This window comes from Macrotis lagotis, chromosome 5, assembly GCF_037893015.1.
Source record: "Macrotis lagotis isolate mMagLag1 chromosome 5, bilby.v1.9.chrom.fasta, whole genome shotgun sequence".
Lineage (NCBI taxonomy): Eukaryota > Metazoa > Chordata > Mammalia > Peramelemorphia > Peramelidae > Macrotis > Macrotis lagotis.
In genome coordinates this window covers 151,046,036-151,060,655 of record NC_133662.1, presented here as the reverse complement: position 1 = coordinate 151,060,655, position 14,620 = coordinate 151,046,036, and positions in this window count along the sequence as shown.

The window sequence follows — 14,620 nt, the reverse complement described above, 5'->3', positions numbered from 1 at the left end:
ACGAGGTGGGGGGGGAAAGTCAGTTATTCCTTGCTAATGATATGATAGTATACTTAAAGAATACTAGAGAATCCACTTTAAAATTGATGAAAAAATAAGAATCTTTAGTAAAGTTGCAAGATATAAAAATAAATCAATCTAAATCATCAGCATTTCCTTGCACTACCAATAAATTCCAGTAAAAAAATAAAAAATAACTTCCATTTAAAGTAACTGCAGATGCTATAAAGTATTTGGGATTTGATCTGCCAAGGCCAATTCAGGGACATTATGATCAACCTTAAAAAACACTTTTAAAAGAAATAAAGTCAGTTCTAAACAAATGGATAAATATTTATTGCTCATTGGCAAGCCAACTCAATGTAGTAAAATCGGCATTTCTAAGTTAAATTTAAACTTAAATTTAGTTAATTAAAGAAATTAAATTTAATTAAACTAAAGAAAGTATATGAGGAATCAGCAAAATATATCCAGAAATAATTCTTAGCAATTCATACAAATTCATACTTAGTGCAATAGCCATAAAATTGTCCCAAAAATTCATTGAGCTAGGAAAAAATAATAAAATATATGTGGATAAACAAAAGATCAAGAATATTAAGGAATATCAATGCAAAAAAATGAAAGAGAGCAAGCCTAGAAGTATCAGGTTTCAAACTATATTACAAAATTAAAATATTCAAAACAATCTAGTATTTGCTAAGTAATAGAGAAGCAGATCAGTAAAAAGGTTAAATATATAATACAAAGTAGACAATGATCATAATCCAGTGCCTGATAAATCCAAAGATTCAAGCTTTTGCCACAAGAAATCACTATTTGAAAAAATTGCTGGGAAAACTGGAAAGCACTTTGGCACAACCGAGACAACGACCAGCATCTCACACCATACATAAACATAAGGTCAAAATAAATAAATGATTTAGACATAAAACTAATATCTTAATTAAATTAAGGGCAAATGGGAAAATAATTCAAGACTCATTAGGGAAAAAAACCTTGTTAATAGGTAAAATTGAAAACAAAAGGAAAGGGAGATGACAGTGAATGAGATGGATGGTGTCATAGAAACCCCAAACATGAACTTGAATAAATTTTGAGAAATATTACACAGCACAAGTTCCTGGAATTTTATGCTCTGTGGGATCACAAAGAGTAGGACATGAATGAATGACTAAAGAACAGTATTTTGTATATTAAATTATGAAATATTTTGTGAAATAGATATATTGAAAAATATATAAAAATTAAAAGTTGTAGTGAAGGAGTGCATCTTCTCTATGGTATATTAATAGTAAATGCAAAGGAAAGGGAAAGTGATTGGCAGTGGATCAGGATGCAATGGTGACCTTGTTCCTCTTAAATTAAGCTTTTTCATAATCCCAGTTTGATTGAGGACATTACAGTTAAATGACTATGAGTTGGGCAAGCAAATTTATAAGAATACAAGTCATTTCCCAACTGATAAATGGTCAAAGAATATGAACAGGCAGCTTTCAGAGGAAGAAATCAAAGCTATCCATAGTCATATAAAAATTCTCTAAATCGCTACTCATTTGAGAAATGCAAATTAAAACTTCCTCACATCTATCAGTTTAGCTAATCTCACAGAAAAAGAAAATGATAAGGTTTACAGGGCATTTGGGAAAACTGGGACACTAATGCACTATTGGTGAAGTTGTGAATTGATTCAACCATTCTGGAAAGCAATTCAGAATTATGCCCAAAGGTGTATATCCTTTGTTCTAGCAATGCCATTATTAGACTTGTATCTCAAAGAGATCTATAGAATCACTCCATTATTAAATAACAATTTTAGAATGATTGGCATTTCCTGTAGATTTCTGAGTTTAGAAATCAAAAATAATATATTTATTTTCCAAAAGGAAAAAGTAGTTCAGACAAAAAATAACTGAATATTCAGCATAAAAATATCAGTCTGAAAGGGGAAGATCCCCAGATGCCTTTCTTTGTAGGTACTTAATAAATGTTAAATGACTGACTTTCTGAGGATACTAGTGAAGTACATGAGCTGAATTTCAGTTTTTCCTCATTCTTACCTAGTAACCAACACAGCTTCCCTTTTACTTGTCATGAAAAATAAGAGGAAACATTTCAATCACTGTAAAAAATACCAACATATGCTCAGAGAAGTCACCAAGAATGCTGGGATGGTATGTGGATGGCTAAAGGAACAGTGAGGAGATAAGGGTATAAGGTTCAGGTCGGAAAATGGATGATAATATAATTAGGAGACTAAAGGTGGGATGATCATGAAATGATGGACTGAAGTTTTACAATTTTAATTGCTTAAGTGATTTTAGGAGATGGCTATCTTTGGCAAATTAATTTTATGACAATATTCAGAATAAGTTCAATATGGAGACTCTAGAAAGAGGAAGACCATCTTTAAGTCCATTGAAAAAGTCCAGGTCCAAGGTAGTACTTTGATAAGTTTACTGAGGGTGAGGAATCTTTCCTACACTTGGGAATTATTGTCATGTGGCTAGTATAAACCTAATAGTAAAGTAATCATGATGACTATATATCACTAGAGTTGTCCTTTAAGATTTTCTTCTTCTTTGGAAATAGAAAATAAGACTAAATTTGGCAGCAGCCATGAAATATAATGTATCTAAAGAAAGTAGTTCTCTTAAATTGGACATACCCTCCTCATTGCGAGTCTATAACTATAACTATGACTTTTAAAATAATAGATTCACAGTACTGTATCTGAGTGTGGTAAGAAATCACAGTAATTCTACCATTATCTGTTCAACAGTCTTTCTACAACATACCTTACAAATGGTCATCTAGTCTTTCTTAGATCTCTGATGAAAGAGTTTCTACTATACCAAAAGCAAAAGTATATAAGTAAAAACAAAAAATGAATTAGTCAAGGAGCAACATTGTGGAATAACAAATGAATGTTTCAAGTATTCATTGACATCCTTGTGATTTAAAGAAGAAGCATGGAAGGATTCTGATCACAAAGTTATCAGAGAACATGGAAAGGAGTAACACAAAAAGGTAGTCACTGATAAGCAACAAACTACATAATTATAAGGAATCCTCATACCTTTGTGATAAAAAAACATATTTGAATTGTTGTTATTGCCCTCATTTTAGAGAAGAGATGATTGAGGGTGAAAGAGATTGCCACTTGCCCATGGAAACTAGGACTTGAATGTTTATTCTCCACTATAGTGCCAAAAGTTAACTTGAAAGAAATTGAGAAACATAGGCTGATCACCTTAACTGAAATAGAGTTTTCTATTAGCTATTTGATTTCTATTAAAATTATCACCTTAACCACTTTTTAATTATGAATGGTCAAAAGTAAGCCCTCTCCTAAGTGATTCATAAGGTAGAATTCATTTTTACAATACTGAGACATAAGTTTATACTGACTCACATTATTAAATGTCATAAACTGAATCATCTATTCCATTTCATAAAGCAACCCTGACTTATAATGGGATAGAGCACTTTATTTAAAATTGGGGCTTTAGAGGTTCCATCTGTGTTCAAATACATTTATTTTCTGGATACAGTAAAAAGGACAAATAAAACAAATTATTCTTGTTTGTTGTTTTCTCATCCCATTTGGGACTTTAAATATATGCAGTGAAGTTCCTCATTAATATTCTAATTTCTATCAACTGTATGCATAATGTTTTATCTTTTAAAGTGTTTTCTTTTTCAATATGTTATTTTTCCACTTATGGTGTTTTCCAAAGGGAGCCCTCCCCTCATGCCGAATGAAAGAATAGTGGAAAATGCTATAAGGGGACTTCATTGAAGTGCATTCTGTAACTGCCCAGATGTTCATTTAAATGTATGCATCATATAAATCTAAACTGATAAGAATGGTAATGGCCCAGCTCAATCTGTCTTTTCTTGTGAATTCTGGAAGGAAAAGAGTACAAAGTATAGTTATTTTTTAAGTCATCGGTTTTAACAACTTGAGGAAAGAAAACATTGCCACATTTTATTGTATTGATTTTGTGGACAATAAAGTCGACTCCCCATGGTGGTCCTCTTTGTATATAATTTACAAAAGGAAGCTTCCAATTATAGATCATATTCAAAGGCTTCTTTTTTTATATTAGTAGGTTTAGAAAGAAGGAAAAATACTTATTCAGAAGGAAGGAATGAAGGGAGAAAGAGGATGAAAAGAAGACAAAAGAAAAAAGACAGGAAAGGAAAGAGAAGGAAGGAGGTAGAAAAAAAGGTGAAGGAAAGAAAGAAGAGAAATGTTACAGAAAAAGCATAAATGAGGGGGCTATTTTTTCCTGTTACTCTTCCTCTGAAAATAAGCTCAAGAGGAAAGATTTTTCAAAATGAAATTTTGACAGTATAATCACAAAATGGTCCAAATGAAAAATTAATAAAATTAAGACATCTTAAAAGACTGATGTGGCTACATATGGAATACCATGATTAATTCTAATTTCAAAAAGGGCTTACAACCAAAGATGGAAGGAAATGCCCATATCTAAGGATAACTACAAATCAGTTACAAATAAGTGTCAAAATATGAGAAAGGTAAGACCTATATAAGGTTAAATGCAGGACCTTTTAAGGTATGAGCAATTAAAAAATAAGCAAAGGATAGGACTGATACTTGTGATTTGTGATTTAAGGTTGATAGTTGAAAAATAAGAAGAATAAATGATGATCTTCCATTTTCACTAGTGAGATGTGACCTTAAACATGCCTAAAAGAAAATTATATTTTAAGAAAGAATGGGAGATAGAAGATGATGATGACTATATGTATTATGTAAATTCAAGTTAGTATTGTTGATGAATTGTATTCTAGGAAGGTGAAGAAATTTTATAGATGCAAATTATGAGTAATGAAAAAAAATTGGAGGGTTGCCTGGGCCTACGAATTCAATGACATAAGAACTTTTATGAAGGACACACCAACAACTAAAGCATATATGAACAATAATTTACAAAATATACAATTTTAGAGAGTTATTTGTAGCACTAAGAGCCTCATTGATTTGATGGATCATTTAGTAGGTATCAGAACTAGAACTTGAACCAATCTTCTTGACTCTGAAATTTGCTCTCTATTAACCAAAAAGCTGGAATATAAATAAATAAATAAATAAACAAATAAATAAATAAATGTGTAAATGTGTAAATATACACATGGGTATACTCTTTATATGCATGTATATTCACACTACACATATATACATACTTATGAAACGCAAGCAATAGAGTTGTGATTACTCAGAAAGAGATTGATGAACACTAGGAATCAATATGGATTCACTAATTTTAACTTATGTCTATATTACCTTTATTCCATTTTTAATAAAGGTGTTAAATTCAAAACTCCAGAAAATTGCAGTCGGCATATCTGGATTCTCACAAAGCATTTGAGAAAAATCTATAGATACCCTCATTTATAAATGATCAATAATAATTTACTGATATGATACAACAGATAAACAACACCACAGACAGTTGAATGAAACAAGATGATTTATCTAAAGATTCTTGATTCACATAAGGAAATTTGTCAATATGAATTGGAAAGCATTTTACTGTTAGTGAATAAGAATTCACAATTTAGCAAAAACTGTAAGGAAAATGGAAATAGTCTGAAAGAAAATATAGACCAAAATCTTACACCATTTACAAAACAAGGTCAAAATGAATGCCTGACATAGATATAAAGCAATGTTTCATAAATAAATTAAAAGAATATGGAACATAGAATATTTCAGACATAGATTTGAGAGAAAATTAAGAATAAATGAGATAACATTGTGAGATATAAAAAGCATAATTTTAAATCATTGAATAAAGATTTTGTAGAAATAAAACCAATGTATCCAAGATTAGAAAGAAATCAGAGAATTGGAGGGCAGGAGTTTAGATAGTTTCTTGGATAAAGAAGTATCATATCTCAAGAATATAGAGAACATTATTAAATTTATAAGAATATTAGTAGTCATTTTCTAACTGATAAATGTCAAAGTATATTTACAGGCAGTTTTTGAATGAAGAAATCAAATATTGGTATATATATATATATATATATGTTTGTGTGTGTGTGCATCTGTATTACAGATACACATATTTATTTAAAAAAAACCTCTAAATCATTTCTGACTAGAGAAATGCACAACAAAATAACTTTGAGATGTCATTTTATACCTATTAAATGACTAAACTATTAGAAGGGGAAAATGATAAATGTTGAAGGGGATATGGTAAAAATGTGACTGTTGGTAGAACTATGAATCTGAACCAACCATTTTGGAGAGCAATCTGGAATTATGCACAAAGAGTTATAAAACTATAAACCCTTTGTACCAGCAATACCACTAATAGATCTGCTTCCCAAGGATATCAGGGAAAAAAGAAAACAATTTATATGTTTTAAAATATTTATAGCAGCTCTCTTTGTGGTACCAAAGAACTAAAAAATTGAGGGGTTGCCTATCAATTAAGGAAAGGCTTAAGAAGTTGTTAGCATATAATTGTAAATAATATAAATATAATATATAAATAATTGAAATATTATTGTACTTTAAGAAATGATGAGCAGGTTGATTTTAGAAAACCATGCAAAGACATGTGACAGCAATATTCTTCAAAGAATAACAGTGAGCTACTAAGCTATTCTAAGAATTAAAAATCTTCAAATCAATTACAAATGACCTATGAAGGTCTCCTAGTGAGAAAAACTGACAAATAAAAACAGTTTGGTTTTAAATATATGTAAGGTATACATTTGTATATCCATGTCAAATGATGACCTTTTCCAGTGATCAGTGGGGTGGGAGGGAAGGAGAAGACAGGTCAAGACTTTAAAAGAAACAAAAAATTGTTTAAATTTAAAAAGGAAAGCTTTCTTTTAACAATCTTTATCCAGCATACTTTTGTCTTTGTGTTCTATGCTACTCAAAGTTTTCATCAAAGATATAATGAAAATATAGAAGTCAAATTTTCAGGTGTCTCCCTGGGGTAGGGGCCAGGTAGGAGCTCACTACCTTTGATTTGGAAACAAAAGCAAGTTCTGAATGTCAGCATTTTGAGGGCCAGCTCTTCTTCATTTTGCTAATCTACCTCTCCTGTTTAGAACAGCTTTGGCCCAGAGGGGATGATCAATGTTTATAGGAGATGATTAGTGACTTAGTTAATAAATACAATAAATTAATAGTCCCTTACAGGCTGAAGAAATGGGCAAATCCTTTTTTAATCACCCAATATATATACATACATACATATATATATATATATATATATATATATATATATATATATATAAAATATATATAAAGGCTCTACCATATGTCAGGTACTGTGTTAAAAGCTTATAAAATAAAATTTCAGTAAGAAACAATATAAATAATGTACTTAATGTCAATAATGTACTTAAGTTCATAAAACTAACTACATCAAGACATAAATAGAAAAATGAAGAAACCTGGTTTTATGTTTTAAAAAAATAATTGTCCTAGTCAGTTCCAAGCTCAATATGAGTAAATAATGTGATATCTTGTCCCATATGCCAAAATAATAATAATAATAATAATAATAATAATAATAATAATAATATAACCTCATATTTCTTGGTACATTAATAGAAATTCAGTATCTAGGAAAGGAAGGGTATAATCTCTGCAATCTTCAGGTTGTTTTGACACATTAATTGTAAAATGATAGATAATTCTGGATACCACTTTAAAAAGGATATCTCAACTGAAAAGACTAGACTAATATGAGGTATAGTTAAGGGAATTGAAAAATATATATATATATATATATATATATATATATCCTTAGAGAGAAAAAAATCACAGTTGTCTTCAAGTATTTAAATTTATTTGAATGTATGTATAAATACATATACATTGTGTATGAGTGTGTGTGTGTGTGTGTGTATGTGTAAAATTTGGGGAAAAGATGAAGCTTCTCCTGTGTAGGTACACAGAATAGAACTAAGATCAATTAATGGAATGTATAGGGAGATTTATTTGTCTTCTCTGTAAAGAACAATGTTCTAGAAATTAAGGTTTTCTCAATGGAATGGGTTACCGTTTTGGATCAATGAGTTTCTCACCAATGAATGTGTTTAAGCAGAAGCTAAGTGAACACCTTTCAAGGTTGTTAGAGAGGAAATTAGTCCTTTAAGCAGCTGATTCTGTTAGATGTTCTCTAAAGCCCCATTTTAATACTAAGACCTTATGATCCTGATTTTTCTGAGGAGTTAAAATGTACTCTGTGTATTTTTTATTTTTCTTCCCAATATCTCAAGAGAGGAGAGGTGTTACAGTATTCATTTGATCCATCTTCATGATTTGTCATAAGGCAGAATAGGCTACATTATACCTAAAATATACATTGGCTTTATTTTTTAGAGATTTCTATCCAGAGACTTGCCGTCTATTTATCAATATAGTGTCAATTACCACAGAAACCACCAAATCATGGAACATGTTCCATACAGGCTGCCAAAAAAAAGAACTATGGAACTCCTCCTTCTAAGGGGTCACTCAGACAGCATGAGGTAACCAGAACAAAAGAGTGACATGACAACTTACATTTCCTGCAGGAGATGGGAGCCACAAACTGCAGTCCTTGCACCAGTATGGAGGATCAAAAGGTTGACTGGGCCTAAACTTTTGTCCTACCACATTGCCTTCCAGTTTCCAGGTACTGTCATCTGACCTATGAAATGATTCTAAGGATTTCTGGCCCCATTTATCTGATACTCTTCAGTGCCTTTATGACTTCCAGGTTTTTTTTCATCCATTATCCAGTAGCTGACTTCTCATATATATTGTCTCTTTTTCTCTTTATATTCCCAAAGTTTGCAAAGTGTTTAGTAATGTATGTGCTTAATAAATGTTTTCTATTATATTCATTCTAAGTCCTTTATATTTACATTGAATAAAGCACAAACCCAGAATTCAGGAGGACCTGAATACAAATCTGACCTCAGTCATTTTACTCTTGGGAGCTGTGTGATCCAGGGTAAGTCCCTGAACCCTACTGCCTCACCCAAAAAAATATTAAACTGGTTGATGACTGGGACTATATCCATTTTTTTGTTTATATTTGGTTTATGAGTATTGGTGAAAATACTTGGCATATAGTAAGACCCTTAATAATTTTTTGATCAATTTCCTTTTCATTGATCTCTCCCTTTTTCTTTCTCTATTCAGCCTATTTTCTTTCATTCTAATGCATCTTCTCCTCTGGTTCAGGGCTTCATCGTCTTTTAAATTTGTCTCAACTGATTTGGAGGATGTGGGGCAAAGTCAGAATGATTGCCATTCATGAACTTTCTCCCTAAATTCTTCAAATACCTTTAAAAATAAAACAGAACATACAGAAAATGGAATGAAACAATTTTCCAGCCCAAGATGAATTAAGTCAACAGGAAAGCCCCAGGGTGAAATGAGCACAAACCATGACCTATGAAGATCCCTCACTAGGAAATCACAAGCAGATTTTGGGATTCCCAAGAATGTTCTAGACAAATTCTAAAGTTCCTAGGTCAAGGAGAAAATATTACAAGCAGCCAGAAAAAAAACAATTCAAGTATTATTATCAGGATCACACATTATTTAACAACTCCTTTATTAAAGAGTTTGATATATGATATTCTGGAGGAATAAAGAAGCTAGGATTACAACCAAGAGTCACCTACAAACCAAAAGTGAGTAAAATCCTTCTGGAGAAAATGGATATTCAATGAAATAGAGGACTTCAAGCATTCTTTGTTTTTGTTGATGTTGTTGTTGTTTTGTTTTGTTTTGGCAAGGCAATGGGGTTAAGTGACTTGCCCAAGGTCACACAGCTAGGTAATTATTAAGTGTCTGAGGTCATAGTTGAACTCATTTCCTCCTGACTCCAAAGCAAGTGCTCTATCCACTGTGCCACCTAGCTTCCCCCTTCAAGCATTTTTAATGGAAAAAAATAGAGCTGAATAGAAAATTTGACTTTCAAATATAGAACGCAAGAAAAACAACAAATGTTTACCAGGAAAGGAAAATCATCAAGGACTTAATAAGGTTAGCTGTTTACATTCCAACAAAAGAAGCTAATACTTGCATCTCATAAGACCTTTCTCATTATTAGGGCAATTAGAAAGAGTATATATATATATATATATATATATATATATATATATAGAGAGAGAGAGAGAGAGAGAGAGAGAGAGAGAGAGAAGTCACAATTTTATATTTTTTAAATAAAATTAAGTTGTAAGAGAAATTACTGGGAGAAAGGGGAAAAAAGAGGAAGGATGGAGAAAAATTATATGAAAAAGGTAAAAAGTTTTTATAGTGAAGATGAAGGAGAAAAAGACTAAATGAACCTTACTCTAGTTAGAATAGGCTCAAAGAGGGAATAACATACACATTGAATTGGACATAGAAATTTAATTTACCCTATAGGAAAGTAGGAGGAGAAGGGATAAGAGAAGGAAGATGGGAGTAATGGGGAGGAGATTTTGGTGTTGAGTAGTCAAAAATAAAACAGTTTTCATAAGGAACGGGTGAATGAAGAGAGAAAAAATGGAAATAGGATAGGGAGGAATAGAGCTAGCACTAGTAATAGTGAAAAAAATTTGAAGATACGTTCTTTGATAAAGGTCTCAATTCTCATACATAGAGATCTGGGTCAAATTTAAAAAAAATGAGAACATTCACTAATTAATAAGTGATCAAAAATTGAAAAGTGAACCATTTTCAGATGAAGCAATCAAGGCTAAATGTTCTAACTCACTGCCAATTGGAGAAATAAAAACTAAAACAATTCTGAGGTATTACCACATCCCTAGTAGACTGGCTAAATAGGAAAGAGAAGTAAAATTACAAATGTTGGAGGGGATGTGGGAAAGATGGGACATTAATGTATTGTCAGTAGAGTGGTGAACTGAGTCAACTAAACTTTATAGCAATTTAGAAGAATATACAAAGTGTTGTGACCATGCATATCCTTTGACATAGCAGTGCCACTGCTAGGTCTATATCTCAAAAAATATTTTTTTTTTTGCTAGGCAATGGGGTTAAGTGACTTGCCCAAGGCCACACAGCTAGGTAACTGTTAAGTGTCTGAGACCAGATTTGAACCCAGGTACTCCTGACTCCAGGGCTGGTGTTCTGTCCACTTGCACCACCTAGCTGCTCCCTCAAAAAAGATTTTTAAAAAATTAGTTTCTATATCTACAAAAAATATTTATAGTGAATCTTTTCTGATGGCAAGGAGTCATAAATTGAGTATATGCCCACCAATTGGGGAATGATGGAAAAGTGAATCATATGTGATTGTGATGGAATATGATTCTTCTGTGGGAAATGATGAAAAGGATGCTCTAAGAAAATCCTGGAAAGATTTAATGAGCTTGGGCAAAGTGGAATATACTATGTATAAAGTAACAGCAATATTGTAAGATGTTCAGCTGTGAATCACTTAACTATTCTCAGCAATACAATGATCCAAGAAGACTCTGAAAGACTAATGATGGAAAGTTCTATTGATTTACAGAAACAGAACTGATGATGACTTAATACAAATTGAAGCAGACTTTACTTTGTTTTTCTTGAGGTTTTTTGTGGTTTTAATCTACATTCTTTCACAACATGACTATTATGGAAATGTTTTGCTTGGCTAAAAATGTATAGCCTATGTCAAATTGCTAGCCTTCACCATGTGGGGGGCAGTATGGAAGGAAGAAGGGGGAGAATGTTCAAGTCAAAGTTTTAAAATCAAATATTTAAAATTATTTTATATGTAATGTGAAAAATTAAAATAGAATTAAATGCCAGTTCAAGAAATCTGCCAGTCTTAGCTTCCCTTTTTACAGGGAATAGAGACATGTATCTCCATATTTACCTGTCTAATTTTTACAGATGAGACAAAGGAATATACAAATATTAAGTGATTTGCTCAAGATCAGATGGTCAATATATGGCAGAACAAGAAGTTGAGCTTCGCTGAAGAGTACCTCCATGTTTCTTCCATATATATATATATATATATATATATAATCTTCATAATTATCACTGTACTTGACATACTAAGCAATGGCACAGACCAAATTTAAAATAAAACTTTAAGCCCAGGTGGTATTACACACAAAATTTTACAGTGTGTCTATTATGTGCCTGGTACTATGCTATATATTACCTTATTTGATTTTTAGCACATTGGGAAGTAGGTGACCTATTATCCCTATTTTCCATTTACGGAAAACTGAGGCAGAGGGACATTGCATGATTTGCTCAAGTCATTACACATTACATAGTCATTGTTTATGGTCAAATTTTAACTCAGGCTTTCCTAACTCCAGTTCTAGACAGTGCTCTATTTACTATATCACCTAACTGCCTTTAGCTAGATTCAGATGATATAGGTTTCATTCTTAGCCCTACTACTTACAACCTATATGACCTATAGCAAATCACTTAACCATTCTTAGTCTCAGTCTCCTCACCTTTGTAATGAATGTGTTGGCCTAAATATTCTCTAAAATTTATTCCAATTCTAAATCCATGTTCCTTGGAACTCAACCTGAATGTGGCCATTCACTTTATATGTCCCGTCTACAACCTTTCTTAAGTTTGTTTTTTTTTCCTCCCTCACATTAGGGAGCAAGGTTATGAAAAGAATCTTCTGAATTATGTTTTCCCCCCTGTTATAGCTCCATAATTTCCATTCCACTGCCCAGCAGCCATTTGATACCACCCCCCTCCAAAGCTACTAAGGGTTGACTAAGAGATGAGACTGAAATAATGAAGTTTACAGGGAAAAGAGACCTTTTAGATTGAGCAGGAGTAAATTATAGCTGATGTGTCCCAAAATTCAAGAGGAATATAAGTCAACAACTTTATTAGCAGAACTTATGTTTAATAAGTATCTTGTAGTTATCAAAAACTTTGATTTAATTTGTTTGCCAAATGAGAAAAAATTATTGCTTCATATTCTACAACTTGAAAACTTTCTCAGTTAAAAAAACAAATAGGGAAAAGGAAATGATCTTTAAAAAAAATAACAGAAACTGCAGGAATCCTTTTGAAAAGCTAAGCTTAGTAGCTCATCTTGTGATTTTAGAATTTAAATGTGTGGCTGCTGTCTGGCACATTTAGTTGTCCCTAGATTATTCAAATGCCTATGGTGATTTAAGTATGTATAACTTGCCTAAATACAGGACAGCCTGTATACAGGACATATTCTTTCCAACCCTATAATTAAGTACATAGCAAGAATAGTTTAAGAGAATCCAGAATTCTAAAGGCCATAGAATCAAAGATTTCAAAGCTGAAAAGGACATTGCTGAATAAGACCAATACTCCATTTTATGTATAAGTAAATTGAGGCACAGAGTGGTTAAAGTGATTTGCCCAGGATCACATAGCTAACAAATTTCAGGGGGTTTGTCAAAATTTGAACTCAGATCATCCTGACTTCAAAAGGGGTTAGGGTTTTGCCTCAACCACTCTCATTTACCATATCAATATGTGATTTAATAAATATTTATTACATACAAACCATGTGGTACTGGAAAGAGTATGCCAGTCAGCTCTTTTGTGGTTCCACTCTCCATCAAATATAAATTGAGCCTGCTAGTTATGTCCCCCAAAACCTACTCTTCTTCTGAATGTCCCTCTTACTATTCAAAACCACAACATTCTTTACCCCTCTCTCCTTCATACAATTAGTTGCCAAATCTGTAAATCTCTGGGTTTTCCCTTCTCTTCACCACAAAACTGTCCCTCTTGTAAGAACAAGTGCTTATAGTCAGAAGGTGGACTATCATAATTCAAAATCATATAGGCAGTATATTGGAGGTAATACTGTATTTTAGGTAATACATAGATGATTAAGGTAAAATAGATATGTATATCATGAGAGTTGAGAAGCCTGAGTGCAATCAGAGTATTTAAGGAGATATCAACAGGAATATTAAAATCTACATATGTAGACTATTAAGCAGATCATAAACTCCTTAACAAAAGGAAGGAAGGAATATGGTCTGGGAATCTGTAGATGTCTGCAACAAGTACCTGGACATGGTCTAATAGGCAGGTAAAATTATCATTAAAGACAGAAAGCTAATGGAAACAGAAGGAGGGTTTTCAGAGTTTGGAGATACTGAGGAGAATTTAAATTCCTCCTCATAAACACTGGCTTTTATTGCATGTTGGGATGGGGTGGTAGTTTAAGAAAAGGAAAAAGTTTCATTGGCCAAGGATGAAATATCTTCTACAGACAGTATGACTTCTCTGGACACCAGAAGATGGAAGGAATATTGAAAGGAAATTATCCATATTGATAGGATATCATTTAGCAATATAATCAAAGACCTAGTAGACAAAGAGAAAGAAAAAGGAGGAAGAGGACAAGGATTCAAGTGAGAATTGGACAGAGGAGGACCTGAAATGAAGAACAAGGAGAGATTTTATTCTATTACACCACTGAGGTTTCAATTATCTTGATTATCAGTATTTCCTGCTACTCTAGTTCCATTTGATCTATTTCAGTTTTAGAGAGCAACTAAAGTGCTCTCATACTCATGGGCTCATGGAAGCATAGAATGATCCCTAAAAGGGACCTTTACTATCATTGATATAGTAAAT